Genomic DNA, 18,122 nt, shown 5'->3' with positions numbered 1-18,122 from the left:
GAAGGGCTCAGTACAACAATGACATGTGAGAGCAAAACATCCAAGTCCTGCTCAATTCTGACCCTCATATCACCAAATGGGATATGAGGGGTGGACGGGGAAAAGAGGATCAGAATTTATTTTTCTTGTTATTCTATTACAGCTCTTTCTTCTTTCTGTTATTGCTGCCAAAAGCTGTATTAATAATACTTGGGCTTTTCAGTGTTTACATTAACTAGTCTTAATCAAGGAATCCTGACTTAACAACATTCTTTCTCACAGACACAATTCAATGCTGGGATGGATCCTGGGGAAAGCACTGATTCAATAGGAGTGTTGCCCCCTTAGGTGCAAAGTCCTAGGGCTGGAAGGAATGAATACAACATTTAGCTTGCCTCTTGGTTTCAGGGAGCACCTTACCTAAAGCACATCAAATATAGGATCATTTGCCTTAGTTTAGAAGATTTCCAGACACAGAGACTGAACAGCCCCCTTGCCAACTAAATTTAGTTTTACAGTCTTTACACCTAGCTTTATCTTCCCCTCCAGCGTGCTCCAGATAATAACTGTGTGCTCTAGTTTATGTTTTCTCCTTTCTTGCCCAGAGTGGATTTGAAGCCAAATATGATTTCACATATGGTTGGTTGTTGGGTCAGCATTAAGTCACCTCTCAGACCTCTAAGTTAAGAAGTGCTAATCCCCTTAAATTTTCCAGGCATCCTTACCTATGAGAATCTGTTATACACATGTTTTACCTCTATGGAATACCTCACCATACAATATGGGATTCTTATTGACTAGAAGTATTGTTCCTACCTAGGGAGTCTACTTAATTTATACCTCAGTAACAAAAAATAATAACAATCATTTAATGGACACTGCTGTAGGCAGAGTCCTAAGATGGCTGCCTACTCCCACCCCCTCCCTCATACTTGCCTGTATAATCTCTTTCCCTTGAGTGTGGGTGGATCTGTGACAATGATGGGATATTACTCCCGTGATTAGGTTACTACTCAGTTGGCTTTGAGGTAACCAAAGTGGAGATTATTTTAGAGGTCCTGACCTAATCAGGTGAGCTCTCTCTGAAGTCACAGAGCTTGAAAGTATGAGAGAGATTCGATGTGAGGGATAGTCTCCGTTTTGGGCTTTGAATATGAAAGGGACCATGTGATCCTCATCCTTAAGAGTGGCCTCTAGGTCTGAGAACAGTCTCCAGATGAAGCTAACTAGGATCCGAATTCTGCGAACAACTTGAATGAGCTTGAAAAGGAATTCTTTTCCAGTCAGGTCTCTAGAGGGAAATGCAGCTTAGCCAACACCTTGATTTTTAGCTTGGTGAGACCCTGAGCAGAGAAATCAGCCACGCGGTGCTTGGACTTCTGATTGACAGAATTGTGAGATAATAAATGTCTGTGATTTTAAGACACTAAGTTTTTGGTTATTTGTTACGTATCAATAGAAAACTAATATAGGCACTCATCCATGTGCTGGACATTACAGTGAAGACATTCCCTATATTATCTCCTCTAATTCCTATAGCATTTCTTGAGGTAATTACTATGTCCATTGTTGGAACAAGAAAACTGAAGCCTGGCTCAGTGAACAGAAGAAGAAGATTGGTTCCTTAAATACCACAATTTTCCCTCTCACTTTATTTGAATTTCCAAGACCTATCCCCAAGCTATGCTCTTTCCTCTGAATTGCTCTTTCTGTCCTTATAATTTTATTCATACAGGCTGTTGCTGGTGCTTTGGTAAAAGTACTTTGATCCAAACCATTTGGCTTCTTATAGATATGAGCCACTGAGGAGGCTATTTTCCATTTAACTGTGCTTTAAAAAAAGTGAATGCAGACTTAGGTATTAAAATTATTAAGCTTAAACTCTTTCACAAAATATAAATTGAATAAGATAGCTCTGTCCTTCCTATTAAAACAAGAAAAGGCTAATGAGTGAACGTATTGGCCTACCGCTCCCACTGTTATTGAACCAAGCTCAGGTCCATTTGCCCAACATGCAGCAAAGCCAATCTACTGACACCAGGTTGTGGTGAAGGAAAATATAGCATTTACTGCAAGGTACCGAGCAAGGAGAATGGGCAGCTTATGTTCAAAATGCCCGAACTCCCTGATGCTTTCAGAGAAGGAGTCTTAAAGGTAAGTTCAGGGGTGTGGGTTGCAGGCAGCCTGATCAGTTCATGCACAAGTCTCTGATTGGTTGGTGGTGAGGTAATGGGGTGATGTTACCGGGGTCAGCATACTCAGTCCTCAGGATCCAGGTGGTCTGAGTGCTGTGTGCTCATGGTCATTATGCCATTAACTTCTTCCACCTGGCAGGAGTTTTAGCATCTGCAAAACAAATTATGGATATGGCTCAGGATATTACCTATAGACTTTGAGGATGAACTTATGTCTTTGAATTTGTTTTGTGGCTAAACTATTATTATTTTGTCTTTCTTGACTTTATTCTTTTGTTTCTGTATTTTTTCACTTCTCTGATTAAATCTGCCCTTTGGAAGGCCAAGAAGCTGAAGTTTTTTACAAATAGGAGGTGGGGAACATAGGGGGATCTGTCCCTGGGCAGGTCCCACAGGGTCCTGTTCAGTTTCACCACCTTGTCCCTACTAGCACTCACTACCTTCCCCAGTCCTACCTATCCCACACTTTGGGATGCTTTAATGCTACCTGTAGGCTTAGTCCCTACCTAACTCCAGTCTCCCTCCCAGGCAGAGAAAACATAAGGACCAATGGAGTTGTGGTTTGAAACTTATAATCAAGTCAGCCTAGCTGCTGGACTTATTCTGACCCAGTACCCTGGACCAGTGAGTGAGTCTTTGTTTTCCTTGTGACCACATCTTTACCTTGTATTCAAGTTCCATTTATCAGACTACAATCTGGCACCATCATGCATTCCTTCAAGGAATTACTCTATCTTTACCACTGCCAGAAAACCAGTCTTTTCCTACCAAAATATAGGATTTCCAGAGAGTTTAAATAAATGCACCCTTGCTCCCATGTGAGAGAGTAAGAAGGCAGAGTGAATTTGAAGAAAGAATTGAAGACTAAGGGTGGAAGGCAGGGTGTGAAATTTGGGAGAAATTGGATTATAAATATGAAGGCAAAACGGAATATGGCATTAAACTGAAATGGAAAGAAAGAACACAAGAGAAAATAGAAAACAAACAAACAAACCCTAACTTTCCCCAAAGAATAAAGAAAGGAGAATTCAGGGAAAACTGTGAGCACATAAGACATAGTAGCAAGGGCCAGGAAAACTTTATAATATTTGAATTTTCTGAGTTTTATTTATCTACAGTGGGGACTCAAAGATGCTACATATGAATAAGCAACAAGGTAATATGACCCTTTCAGAGGTTATTGTCAGTTCTAGAGTCAAATCATTATAGACTCTGAAAAAATCAGATAAAGGTAATGAAAATTATGATAATAATATAATACTGAATATTTTAAATACTGTGTGTAAACATTGTTCTAGATATTTTAGCTAATTTAATCCTAACAATGATCCTCTGAAGTTCTTACTATTATTATGCCCATTTTAAAGACTAGGAAACCAAGGAACTGAGAACTTAAGGAATTGACCCAAGGGAAACAAAGAACAGAGAGGAGGCCAATGCGGCAGGAATATAGGAAACAAGTGGGAGATGATGGAAGATCAATGTGGAGAAGTGATGAGAGACAAGATTCTGGAAAGTCCTATAGGCCTTGTAAGAAATGTGGCTTTTATGCTGAGTGAGTTGGTAAACCATTGGTAGGTTTTGAGCAGAAGAATGATGTGTTTTGACTTACATTTAAAAATCATTCTTCTGGCTGCTAAGCTGAGAAGAAATTGTAAGTAGGAGTGGGGGGACATGGGGTGTGTACATCAAGAGCAGAGCCAGGTGGACCAGGTGGAGGCCACTGCAATAATCCACATAAGGGTAGTGGGGTGGAGGTGGCTTGGTCACTGAACTGATTAGGTATAGATTGACTAAACTTGATTGGATCCATCTGTATCTCTACTGACTAAATAGAGAGAGGAGGTGGTGAGAGATGGTATTTAAAATTTTTGTACTTTTATTGCAACTATGTGTTCCTTAATTACAACTTACTACCTATGGATAAATCTGGATGAGTGTTTTCTATGTACATCTCAGTGACTTCACGGTCATCCCATGACAATAAATATGGCAATGCATAATTTACAAAGCAACTTCACATGAATTGTTTTGGAAAAAACCTGATAAGGTATGTATGTCAGTCACACATTACTCATGCCTCTTAACATAAGAGAAGACAGACATAGTGAACTTAGAGGTTAATTTGTCCAGTATCACATGAACTGTGAGTTAGAAGTCTGTGGTTTATCCATCAAAGCCAGCTTCCTAACTAAGCTTGTGCCAAGGACTATCTCAAGATGAAAATGAAAAAGGAGGCTACAACTGCCAGGATGAAGTCTTTGGTTTGAAAGTAAGATCACAGCAATCCTATTTCCTGGCATTTGGGAGAATGGCTACCTCCTGTATCCACCTCAGTTGGTTCTCAGCCTCTTAATCATGTGCATTAAAAGTCAGCTTTGATACAAGTTGCAAATTACTATATAAAGGACCTATTAAAACAAAGAAAACCCAGATAAACTAATAAAGTCTAATTGCAACAAAGGTGTCTCTTTCATGAGATGATTTTAATTTGACACAGAAGAGCCTTCTGAGAAAGCTCACAGCATCTCCTCTGCTCCCTTCAGCTTCAAAAATCAGCTAAACATCCGCACCTTATTAGCTTTGATTTCCAATTCATGAAAACCCAACCCGTCATTTTTTTTCCTTTTGCTCAATACGCAGTGACATCAACTCAACCTTTTCTTTGTAAGTGGTCTTCTTTTCTTTGTTAAATAGATTATCACCTCTCTAATGACAGGGCCAAGACTAAGGTAAGTTTCTAATCTTGGGCACAAAATTTAAGGGGGTGTTAAAAAAACTAATAAAGATAAATAATATTTTAATGTGATATCTTTAAAAATTAAAATTAATACAAAAACCCTTATAACAGGGAATAAAATACCAACAGTTTAAATAAAGACAGTATCAGTATTATTGACTTCTCCTTCTGCCTTGGGCTTCTCTGTGGGTCGACACAGCACCAGTAAACAATGCTGCCTTCAGATGTTTTATGCTTCAATATTCTTTCTTCATGTAGTATTCACTACAAGCCAGAGGTGATTTCTCTCATGTGAAGCTGAAATATAGGAAGAATAAGAACAAAGACAGGGGAAAGAATTGTGTTTTGTAGATATATTGAGCACCTCATGATTTCCCTTTAATTTGTTACATTTTCCTAAAGCATCACAAAGTGCAACCTGTCATCATCTTAATCTCCACCACACAGAGTAATACCAAGTAGGCACGACCTCTTCGCACTGAGGGCTGAGATGCTGCAATGAGGCACGTTAAACAAAATTGCTGGCCAGTACGGCACCACCTTGCTTATGCTCTGAATGCTGGAAGTAAATGTTGATTATCTGGAGATGATAATAATATGACTTTTGAATAAACGAAGCACAAACAGCAGTCATACAGTTAACACAAAACTATGACTGTCAGGCAATTGTTATACTTAACACAATCCTTGAGCCATTAATTAGAGTATAGGATTTCCTCTTGAGATAATGCTGATTAAAATGTATATACACTCTGCTGGAAAATAACTTCAGAGTTGATGTGAAAATAGCAAAGAGAGATTTCAAATAAATACCTTTGAAAGAAAGGGCATTTTTGTAAAGAGGAGAATACTTGTCTCCTTATCCTGCTGGGACCTGAGTCTCCCAGAGCCATTTTGTGGTTGGCTGGGCAAGTTTTTCCAAAAGAAAGAGAAAAAGAATGAAGAAGTGAGTCAGCTAAATTCTTGGCAGCTAACAAACAGAATTTTCTTTGGAACTGACTTTCTTCTTAATCTTCTGTAATCACAGATACATAATTCAATGTGCTTTCATAAAATATGCATGTCATTTTCCCAGTAAACAGGTATAAGGGCAGACCTTACCAATTAGCAAAATCCACCCAGTGTGAATCCAGAAATCCCTGCAGCGTGAGTTAGCTGCACCATTTTTATTTAAAGCTGGGTCTTTAAATACTGATTAAGCAGTAGGGCTAGGTAGGACTCGGGAAGGTGATGGAGGGGCTTTGCTGAGCTGCTCACAGATGACCTAAAATTCAAAAAATGAGGAAGCAGCCAATGAGCCAGAAACATGGCTCACCCTGCCTTCTGGTCTAGCGGCTTGCTCTTCAAAGTGTACTCTGCAGACCAGCAGCTTCAGCGGAACCTGGGTGCTTGTTAGAATTTTAGACTCTCAGGTCCTACCCCAGACATGTCGAGTCACAGTCTGCATTTTAACTGGAGCCCATGCAATCCTTATATACACTGGAAGTTTGACAAGTACTGGTCTACGAATGTTGTGCCCACAAGCCTGGGCTTTCAAGGCCATTTTGTGACCAGGAGGAAATATCAAGAGAGTGGCATAATGACCTGCAACAGGAAGCAAAGGCAAAGCACAGGTAAGCCATTAAAAATTTCACACCCCTTCTCAGCAAGGAGTTCACAGGGGTTATATAACCTGATAGGTAGGTATCTTTATTAAAAGGGAGACTTTCTTTGTAGATAAAACTATTCTTAGATTTTTTGGAAATTTTAAGGAAGAATATCTCTATCACTGAGGTTCAGTGGAGGTGAATGTTGGAAGCCACTTGGAGGACTGAGCATCTGAGAGGAAAAAAGGAGAAGGAAACATCTTCCAGTTTACTTGTGGCTGCAGATTGGGCCACGCCAGACTTGGCAAGTGACTATTCCCTATTGCATGGGATTTTACAGAGCCCTCCTGGTGGCTCATAGCTGGTATCTTACTGACAGTTTTCACACTTTTTCTACATGTACCATTAAACCCTTGGGTTTATTTTACCACATATAAGCCAACATAGGTTTCATACAAGTAAATATCAATGATAATAACAGTAGCTTCCATTTATGGAGGTCCTGCCTAATACCAGACACTATCCCACATGATTTAAATTATCTCTTTAAACCACAAGGCCCTGAAAGGTGGTGTTATCCTATCTTATAAATGAAGAAATTGAGACGCAGGTACTACTACTTCATATTCTGCCCCAAACCATGTCATTTGTCTTGAATAATTGGTTTGAACAAACAGGCACTTGTTCTCACTTGTTCCTCTCTTTCAGTAAGTCAGTCTTCTCCATAAGTTGATCATCTTGACTCATCTTTGTCATCTCTTTCCCGACCCTGACCAATGACAGGCCACATCTTGCCATGCCCTGTCATGCCACAACCCTGGGTTCTTCCAAATAGGCAGTTTTCTTGCCTCCACTGTACTGAGGCAAAAAAAAAATTCTTTTTTTTTTTGACCACCACCACGATTTTATTCTGAAAAAAATGTTCAGCCTAAGGCCAGGTTAGGCAGACAGGTGGGTGGAAATTGGAGGAAGGCAGACTAGGCCACCTCCCCTGCTGGGAGCAGTGGGGTCGCCCAGGTCGGCAAGGACACCAAGGAAGGCAAGCGGGGTGCACAGGGTGGGAGGGGCTGATGGAACCACTAGAGTCCATTCTGGGAAGGAACAGAAAGAACCCAAGTTTCCCACATTCTCAAGGGTGGTGTCGGAAAGCTCAGCGTGGCCCCGAGACTCCACGCCTCCTGCCCCAGGCTCCCCGTGCCCAGCTCAGGAAGTGTGGGATCAACTAGCCAATGGCCAGAAAGTTCTGTCACTGTCTTCCCAACAAGACTCAGGTTGAGTGGCAGCAAGAGGAAGAGAGGGCCACATGCCCGCCACCCACGTTGTCCACAGAGATCTGTGCTCCCAGCCACCCAGGGTGGGTGCTTCATGTCTACCAGGGCCTCCTCTGCCTGGCCCGCTGACATCCGAGTTCTCTCCACACAGAACATGTCATGGTTTGCCTCACCCTGCCTGAAAGGCCTACCATCTCTCTACTATCCACTACCTCTTATCTCATTTGGGAAAAAGAGATCTTATGACTTGACTTCAATGAATAAAAAAAGTCTTCCTTCTCTCTATGTCTACTGTTGAGGTAAAAATCTTCTCTCACCTCCTGCTAATTATTCATCAGCCCAGATGTACAGAATTTTGGAAGCACAATGATTCCTAAAGCAGGAAAAAAGAAAAAGTTATTTTACAATAGTAAGTCAATGCCCAATTAGGATCAACACTTTGGAGTGCCCTGACTTTTCCCTTTACACACTAACACAGATTCTTCCTTAAAAAATATGTAGTCTCTTCTAATCCTGGAATAACTTTGGGCAGTGTGTCTCAAACTTTTTCCATCAAAGCAGAGGAAGGTACATGCATAGCCACAGGAGGTTGCGTAAGGCACTCTGGGAACACAATCCCCAAAGGGATTCAATAAAAATGGGAAAATTTTTGAAACCAGAAGGTTTATCTTTTAAAACCATGCAAATTGTGACTACTTTCCCATAACATGTCTTTATATGATTCACTGTAAAACTGATTTAACTTTCATACCAGATTAAATTACCTAAAATTTCACCTCTAAGTTTTTGGGTGAAGTTAAAATTCCTGAATGATGTACTGTGTTTATTCTGTGACTTTTGTATCCCTGGCACACTGCCATGTATGTCCCTGAAAAGCTGAACGTTAGGATGTTATGATCCTCTGATGATTTTGTTAAATAAAATTATGTTAAATAATTATGTTCTCCATAAATAAAATTATGGAGAACAGGACAGTCATTCAAAGAAGGATAAGTGTCTCTTTCAGAAACCTTAAGAGTAGTAGTGAATATATCTGCTGCTTGGCTCCTGCAATCTTACCCTCTGTTTCCCAATTGAAGATACAGCAAGTAAGTTGAATCAGTGTCACTGAGGCAGGTGAGCTGCAGAGCGTCCCAGTAACCACTCTTTAGAAAGAAACCTCTTGTAACAGCTTCCTTCCTCTGATCCTTCTAGAAACCTCATGAGATCTTGTTGTGAATATCACTTTAAGAACCTTTTTTCCTGCCTTATGCAGCAGTGAGGGAAAGCTACTGTGTCAACTAGATATGTGTATGTGTTCTATTCAATAATCTTAAAGTAACAAATAAGTGCATCCATGTGACTTCAACATTTCACCACAATCCTCCTTGCCAAAGGACTAAGTCCTGTCACGGAGGAGAAAGTTTGGAAATAGTGCTTCAGGACCACCCACTATCTCACTGTCAAGTGCTTTGTCACTTGGGAGGCTGGGCAATGATATCCAACAAACTTAGTTATGTCTTTGAGCCTTGCAACCTTTGTAATTCTTCTTGTTGATGAAAGCTATCTTTAGTTATGAACAATTTTGCCAAATAACTGCCTTTGACTTAAGGCACTTAAATAATTCTAGCTTCAAAATTAATGAAAAAATGATTGAAAATGTCCTTAGAGTAATTTGGAAGACATTCTGCACATATATTTATATTTGGAAGAATAGTAATTTTAAAGCTAAATACATCTTAGGCCATAATTAAAAGTGTCAGATTATGAAAGGATTAGTGCATTTAAGAAAGAAAAATTTAAAACAAAATCTTTAAAAAATTGTGTCAGAATATCTTATTGGTACAAAATAAATGAGAAAATAGAAACATAGACAGAAATTTCCCTAATTTATAATGTATTTCTTTGTTCTGGAGATTTATTCATTACTGTGAAAATTAGCCACATTTAATCTTTTTAATCATTGTTGTGAGAATACTTTATTTATTTTGAAATATATCCTACTAAAATAAGTAAATATAAACACACGTACAGTTTAGAGAATCACATTAAAACACTTATGTACTCACCAACCACCAAAAAGAGAAGAATATTAGCTGTTACCTTGCTATGTCTTGTGCCAGATGATTTTACTCCCTCCCCCAGCTAACAATCCAATATTTTGTGTGTACATCAATTCCTTCCTTTAAAAAAATGTTCAACCATTTGTGTATTTATGTCTAAACAATAGGCAGTTTAGTTTTGCTTGTTTTAAGCTTTATATCTGTTTGTAGTCTTCAGGGACTTTATTTTTTCTTGTTCACAAAAAATTAGCTTTCTAAGAATCATCCATGTTGGTGGGTTTAGCTGTGTAACATTCTATTGTGTGATATTGCAAATAAGAAATCCATTTATATATCTACTTTCTAATAGGTAGATATTTGCATTGATTATAGTTTTTGCTATTATGAACTGTACAGCAGTAAAGACTCTCATATATGATTCCTAATCCACAAAAATTTCTCTAGAGTATATACCTATCGTGGAATGGTGGAGTCACAGAGTATACAAAAGTTCAATTTCACATGTTATTGTGAGACTGTTGTCCAAAGTGGCTATTCCAACTTACCTACTGCTCCACCAAAAATCCTGTCCCATTGATCTGTATCTTCTATGAAACTTAATATTTTAGACAATTTAATTTTTTGCCAATCTCTTTGGTATGAAATGGTATCTCATTATCTTATGAGTTTCTTTGGTTAATAATGAGATTGATCATATATTCATATGTTCATTGTGAAATATCTGTTCTGTTGTTGATATCTAGTAGGATGTTATCTAGTTTTTATTGATTTTTTGGGCTATATTGAGGTATAATTGACAAATAAAATTATAACATATTTAAAGTATACAGTGTTATGATTTGATATATGTACACATTGCAAAAGGATTCCCACAGCCAGATCAATACACATTCATACCCTCACATATTTATTTATTTATTTATTTTGTAGGAATGCTCAAGATCTACTCTCTTAGCAAATTTCAATTATACGATACAGGATTATAAACTAGCATCACCATGAACCACATTGGATTCTCAGAACTTACTCATCTTATGACTGAAAGTTTTTACCCTTTTACCAACCTCTCCCCATTTCTACCCCACTGTGACCCACAGCCCCTGGCCACCACCATTCTATTATTTCTATGAGTTTGACTTTTTTTTATAACTGATACCATGCAGTATTTGTGTTTCCGTGGCTGGCTTATTTCACTTAGCATAATGCTCTCCAAGTTCATTCAGGTTGTCACAAATGACAGGATTTCCTTCTTTTTATAAGGCTGAATAATATTTATACATATATATGTCATATCTTCTTTATCTGTTCATCTGTTAATGGACACTTATGTTGTTTCCATATCATGGTTTCCATAAATATTGCTTCAGTGAACATGGGAGTACAAAAATCTCATCAAGATAATGATTTTGCTTCTTTTGAGTATATGCTCAAAAGTGACATTGCTGGCTCATATGGTAGTTCTATTTTTAATTTCTTGATGAACCTCCATTCTATTTTCCAAAGTGACTGTACCAGTTTACATTTCCACTAAAACAGTGCACAAGGGCTCCCTTTTCTCCACATCCTTGACAGCATTTATCTCTTGTGTTTTTGATGATAGCCATCCTAACAGGTGTGAGGTGATATCTCATTTTGGTTTTGATTTGCATTTCCCTGATCATTAGTGATGTTGACCACTTTTTCATGTACCTGTTGGCCATTTGTATGTCTTCTATGGAAAAAATGTCTATTCAGGTCTTTGACCATTTTTTAATTGTGTTATTAATTTTTTGCTTTTGAGTTGTATTAGTATCTTATATATTTTGGGTAATCACCTCATTGGATATGTGGAATGCAAATATTTCCTCCCATTCCATATGTTGCCTTTTCATTTTGTTGATGTATTCCTTTGCTGTACAGAAGCTTTTTAATTTGATGTAGTCCCTCTGCTAATTGTTGCTTTTACCTAGGCTTTTGGTGTCAAATCCAAAAAACTATTGCTAAGACCAATGTCAAGGCGATTACCCCCTGTGTTTTCTTCCAGGAGTTTAATGGTTTCAGGCCTTACATTCAAGTCATTAATACATTTTGAGTTTATTTTTGTAAGATAGGTGTCCAGTTTCATTCTTCTGCATGTGGTTGTCCAGTTTTCCTCATACCATTCAATGAAGATGCTGTTATTCCTCATTGTATATTCTTGGCACATTTGTAGAAAATTAATTAACCATATACACATGGGTTTATTTCTGGGCTCTCTATTCTCCTCTATTGATCTATATGTCTGTTTTTATGACAATACCATACTGTTGTGATTACTATTACTTTGTTATGTAGTTTGAAATCAGGAAGTGTGATGCCTCCATCTTTGTTCGTCTTTCCCAGTATTGCTTTGGCTGTTCAGGGTCCTTTGTGGTTTCATGCAAATTTTAGGATTGTTTTTTCTATTTCTGAAAGAAAATTACCATTGGAATTTTGGTAGGGATTGCATTGATTGTGCTTTGGGTAGTATGAATATTTTTAATATTAATTCTTTCAGTCCATGAACATGGATGATCTTTCATGTATTTGTGTCTTTTTCAATTTCTTTTATCAATTTTTATAGTTTTCAGTGACAGATACTTCATCTCCTTAGTTAAATATATTTCTAAGCATACTATTGTTTTTGATGCTATTGTAATAGGATTGTTTTCTTAACTTCTGTAACAATTCATTATTAGTGTATAGAAATGCAACTGATTTTTTGTTTTTACTGAGCATGCCCTCTTTAATTTAATTTAATTTTTTTATACAGCAGGTTCTTTCTTTTTTGAATTTTATTTTATTTACTTTTTTATACAGCAGGTTCTTATTTGTTATCTATTTTATAATTATTAGTGTATATATGTCAATCCCAATCTCCCAATTCATCCCACCACCACCCTCCACCCCCACTTTCCCCCCTTTGTGTCCATATGTTTGTTCTCTACATTTGTGTCTCTATTTCTGCCTTGCAAACCACTTCATCTGTACCATTTTTCTAGATCCCACATATATGCGTTAATATACCATATTTGTTTTTCTCCTTATGACTTACTTCACTCTGTATGACAGTCTCTAGGTCCATCCACATCTCCACAAATGACCGAAATTCCTTCCTTCTTATGGCTGAATAATCTTCCATTGTATATATGTACCACATCTTCTTTACCCATTCATCTGTCGATGGGCATTTAGGTTGCTTCCAGGACCTGGCTACTGTAAATGGTGCTGCAATGAACATTAGGGTGCATGTGTCTTTTTGAATTATGGTTTTCTCAGGGTATATGCCCAGTGGTGGGGTTGCTGGATCATATGGTAATTCTATTTTTAGTTTTTTAAGGAAACTCCATACTGTTCTCCATAATGGCTGTATCAATTTACATTCCCACCAAGAGTGCAAGAGGGTTCCCTTTTCTCCACATCCTCTCCAGCATTTATTGTTTGTAGATTTTCTGATGATGCCTATTCTAACCGGTGTGAGGTGATACCTCATTGTAGTTTTGATTTGAGTTTTTCTAATAATTAGTGATGTTGAGGAGCTTTTCATGTGCCTCTTGGTCATCTGGATGTCTTCTTTGGAGAAATGTCTACTGAGGTCTTTTGCCCATTTTTTGATTGGGTTGTTTGCTTTTTTAATATTGAGCTGCATGATCTGTTTATATATTTTGGAGATTAATCCTTTGTCTGTTGATTCGCTTGCAAATATTTTCTCCCATACTGAGGGTTGTCTTTTCATCTAGTTTATACTCTCTTCTGCTGTGCAAAAGTTTTTAAGTTTCAAAGGTCCCATTTGTTTATTTTTGTTTTTATTTCCATTACTCTAGGAGGTGAGTCAAAAAAGATCTTGCTGTAGGCAGACATAGAGACACAGATGTAGAGAACATGGTATGGACATCAAAAGGGGAAAACAAGGGAGTGGGTTGTTGGTGGTGGGATGAATTGGGAGATTGGGATTGACATATATACACTAATATGTAAAAAATAGATTAATAAGAACCTGCTGTATAAAAAAAAAAAAAAGATCTTGCTGTGATTTATGTCAAAGAGTGTTCTCCCTATGTTTTCCTCTAAGAGTTTTATAGTGTCCAGTCTTACATTTAGGTCTCTAATCCATTTTGAGTTTATTTTTATGTATGGTGTTAGGGAGTGTTCTAATTTCATTCTTTTACATGTAGCTGTCCACTTTTCCCAGCACCACTTATTGAAGAGACTGTCTTTTCTCCATGGTATATCCTTGCCTCCCTTGTCATAGATTAGTTGACCATAGGTGTGTGGGTTTATCTCTGGGCTTTCTATCTTGTTCCATTGATCTATGTTACTGTTTCTGTGCCAGTACCATATTGTCTTGATTACTGTAGCTTTGAAGTATAGTCTGAAGTCAGGGAGTCTGACTCCTCCAGCTCCGTTTTTTTCCCTCAAGACTGCTTTGGCTATTCAGGGTCTTTTGTGTCTCCATACAAATTTTAAGATTTTTTTGTTCTATTTCAGTAAAAAATGTCATTGGTAATTTGATAGTGATTGCATTGAATCTGTAGATTGCTTGGGGTAGTATAGTCATTTTCACAATATTGATTCTTACAATCCAAGAACATGGTATATCTCTGCATCTGTTGGTATCATCTTTAATTTTTTCATCAGTGACTTATAGTTTTCTGCATACAGGTCTTTTGTCTCCCTAAGTAGGTTTATTCCTAGATATTTTATTCTTTTTGTCACAATGGTAAATGGGAGTGTTTCCATAATTTCTCTTTCAGATTTTTCATCATTAGTGTATAGGAATGCAAGAGATTTCTGTGCATTAATTTTGTATCCTGCTACTTTACCAAATTCATTGATTATCTCTAGTAGTTTTCTGGTGGCGTCTTTAGGATTTGCCATGTATAGTATCATGTCATTTGCAAACAGTGACAGTTTTACTTCTTCTTTTCCAATTTGTATTCCTTTTATTTCTTTTTCTTCTCTGATTGCCGTGGCTAGGACTTCCAAAACTATGTTGAATAATAGTGGTGAGAGTGGACATCCTTGTTATGTTCCTGATCTTAGAGGAAATGCTTTCAGTTTTTCACCATTGAGAATGATGTTTGCTGTGGGTTGGTCATATATGGGCTTTAATATGTTGAGGTAGGTTCCCTCTACACCCACTTTCTGGAGAGTTTCTATCATAACTTGGTGTTGAATTTTGTCAAAAGCTTTTTCTGCATCTATTGAGATGATCATATGGTTTTTATTCTTCAATTTGTTAATACAGTGTATCACATTGATTGATTTGCGTATATTGAAGAATCTGTGCATCCCTGGGATAAATCCCACTTGATCGTGGTGTATGATCCTTTTAATGTGTTGTTGGATTCTGTTTGCTAGTATTTTGTTGAGGATTTTTGCATCTGTATTCATGAGTGATATTGGTCTGTAATTTTCTTTTTTTTTTTTGCAGTATCTTTGTCTGGTTTTGGTATCAGGGTGATGGTGGCCTCATAGAATGTGTTTGGGAGTGTTCCTTCCTATGCAATTTTTTGGAAGAGTTTCAGAAAGATGAGTGTTGTTTGTTGGAAGATTTTTAATCACAGTTTCAATTTCATTACTTGTGATTTGTCTGTTCATATTTTCTATTTCTTCCTGGTTCAGTCTTGGAAGGTTATACCTTTCTAAGAATTTGTCCATTTCTTCCAAGTTGTCCATTTTATTGGCATAGAGTTGCTCGTAGTAGTCTCTTAGGATGCTTTGTATTTCTGCGGTGTCTGTTGTAACTTCTCCTTTTTCATTTCTAATTTTATTGGTTTGAGTCCTCTCCCTCTTTTTCTTGATGAGTCTGGCTAATGATTTATCAATTTTGTTTATCCTCTGAAAGAACCAGCTTTTAATTTTATTGATCTTTGCTATTGTTTTCTTTGTTTCTATTTCATTTATTTCTGCTCTAACTTTATGATTTCTTTCCTTCTGCTAACTTTGGATTTTGTTTGCTCTTCTTTCTCTACTTCCTTTAGGTGTAAGTTTAGATTGTTTATTTGAGATTTTTCTTGTTTCTTGAGGTACACTTGTATAGCTACAAACTCCCTCTTAGAACGGCTTTTGCTGCATCCCACAGGTTTTGGATCATCATGTTTTCACTGTCGTTTGTCTCTAGGTATTTTTTGATTTCTTCAGTGATCTCTTGGTTATTTAGTAACGTATTGTTTAGCCTCCATGTGTTTGTGTTCTTTACGTTTTTTCCCCTGTACTTGATTTCTAATCTCATAGCGTTGTGGTCAGAAAAGATGCTTGATATGATTTCAATTTTCTTAAATTTACTGAGGCTTGATTTGTGACCCAAGATGTGATCTATCCTGGAGAATGTTCCGTGTGCACTTGAGAAGAAAGTGTAATCTGCTGTTTTTGGATGGAATGTCCTAGAAATATAAATTAAATCTATCTGGTCTATTGTGTCATTTAAAGCTCCTGTTTCCTTATTTTCATGTTTGATGATCTGTCCCTTAGTGTAAGTGAGGTGTTAAAGTCCCCCACTATTATTGTGTTACTGTCGATTTCTCTTTTATAGCTGTTAGCAGTTGTCTTATATATTGAGGTGCTCCTATGTTGGGTGCATATATATTTATAATTGTTATATCTTCTTCTTGGATTGATCCCTTGATCATTATGTAGTGCCCTTCCTTGTCTCTTGTAACATTCTTTATTTTAAAGTCTATCTTATCTGATATTAGTATTGCTACTCCAGTTTTCTTCTTATTTCCATTTTCATGGAATATCTTTTTCCACCCCATCACTTTCAGTCTGTATGTATCCCTAGGTCTGAAGTGGGTCTCTTGTAGACAGCATATATATGGGTCTTGTTTTTGTATCCATTCAGTGAGCCTGTGTCTTTTGCTTGGAGCATTTAATGCATCCACATTTAAGGTAATTATCAATATGTATGTTCCTATTACCATTTGCTTAATTGTTTTGAGTTTGGTTTTGTAGGTCATTTTCTTCTCTTGTGTTTCCCACTCAGAGAAGTCCCTTTAGCATTTTTTGTAAAGTTGGTTTGGTGGTGCTGAATTCTCCTCGGTTTTGATTGTCTGTAAAGCTTTTGATTTCTCCCTAGAATATGAATGAGATGCTTGCCAGGTAGAGTAATCATGGTTAGAGGTTCTTCCCTTTCGTCACTTTAAATATATCATGCCACTCCCTTCTGGCTTATAGCGTTTCTGCTGAGAAATCAGCTGTTCACTTAATAGAGTTCCCTTTTATGTTATTTGTCGGTTTTCCCTTGTTGCTTTTAATAATTTTTCTTTGTCTTTAATTTTTATCAGTTTGATTATTATGTTTCTCAAAATGTTTCTCCTTGGGTTTATCCTTCCTGGGATTCTCTGTGCTTCCTGGACTTGGGTGGCTATTTCCATTCCCATGTTAGGGAAATTTTCGACTATAATCTGTTCAAATATTTTCTCGGGTCCTTTCTCTCTCTCTTCTCCTTCTGGGACCCCTATAATGCAAATGTTGGTGCATTTAATGTTGTCCTAGAGGTCTCTTAGGCTGTCTTTATTTATTTTCATTCTTTTTTCTTTATTCTGTTCAGCAGCAGTGAATTCCACCATTCTGTCTTCCAGGTCACTTATCCGTTCTTCTGCCTCAGTTATTCTGCTATTGATTCCTTCTAGTGTAGTTTTCATTTCAGTTATTGTATTGTTCATCTCTGTTTGTTTGTTCTTTAATTCTTCTGGGTGTTTGTTCTTTACTTCTTCTAGGTCTTAGTTAAACACTGCTTACATCTTCTTGATCTTTTCCCCCATTCTTTTTCTGAGGTCCTGGATCATCTTCACTATCATTATTCTGAATACTTTTTCTAGAAAGCTGCCTATCTCCACTTTCTTTAGTTGTTTTTTGGGGTTTCATCTTGTTCCTTCATCTGGTACATAGTTCTCTGCCTTTTCACTTTGTCTATCTTTCTGTGAATGTGGTTTTCATTCCACAGGCTACAGGATTGTAGTTCTTCTTGCTTCTGTTGTCTGCCCTCTGGTGGATGAAGCTATCTAAGAGGCTTGTGCAAGCTTCCTGATGGGATGGACTGGTGGTGGGTAGAGCTGGATGTTGCTCTGTTGGGCAGAGCTCAGTAAAACTTTAATCTGCTTGTCTGCCCATGGGTGGGGCTGAGTTCCCTCCCTGTTGGTGGTTTGGCCTGAGGTGACCCAGCACAGGAGGCTACAGGCTGTTTGGTGGGGTTAATGGCAGACTCCGGGAGGGTTCACACCAAGGGTTACTTCCCATAACTTCTGCTGCCAGTGTCCTTGTCCCCAAAGTGAGCCACAGCCACCCCCCACCCCGCCTCTGCAGGAGAC

At 37.7% G+C, this 18,122-nt stretch overlaps 1 long non-coding RNA gene across 1 annotated transcript in view; it reads left to right on the top strand.

Moving 5' to 3' along the window:
* Nucleotides 1–6,399: 6,399 nt before the first annotated feature.
* Nucleotides 6,400–18,122, top strand: part of LOC130708943 (uncharacterized) — a 30,513-nt gene continuing 18,790 nt past the window's right edge. Inside the window, exon 1 of the long non-coding RNA XR_009009331.1 lies at nt 6,400–6,527. This is a non-coding gene — a long non-coding RNA (uncharacterized LOC130708943). The remainder of the gene's footprint in view (nt 6,528–18,122) is intronic.

Source organism: Balaenoptera acutorostrata, chromosome 9, assembly GCF_949987535.1.
Source record: "Balaenoptera acutorostrata chromosome 9, mBalAcu1.1, whole genome shotgun sequence".
In the NCBI taxonomy this organism is placed as follows: domain Eukaryota; kingdom Metazoa; phylum Chordata; class Mammalia; order Artiodactyla; family Balaenopteridae; genus Balaenoptera; species Balaenoptera acutorostrata.
This window is presented reverse-complemented; position numbering and strand designations above follow the sequence as displayed.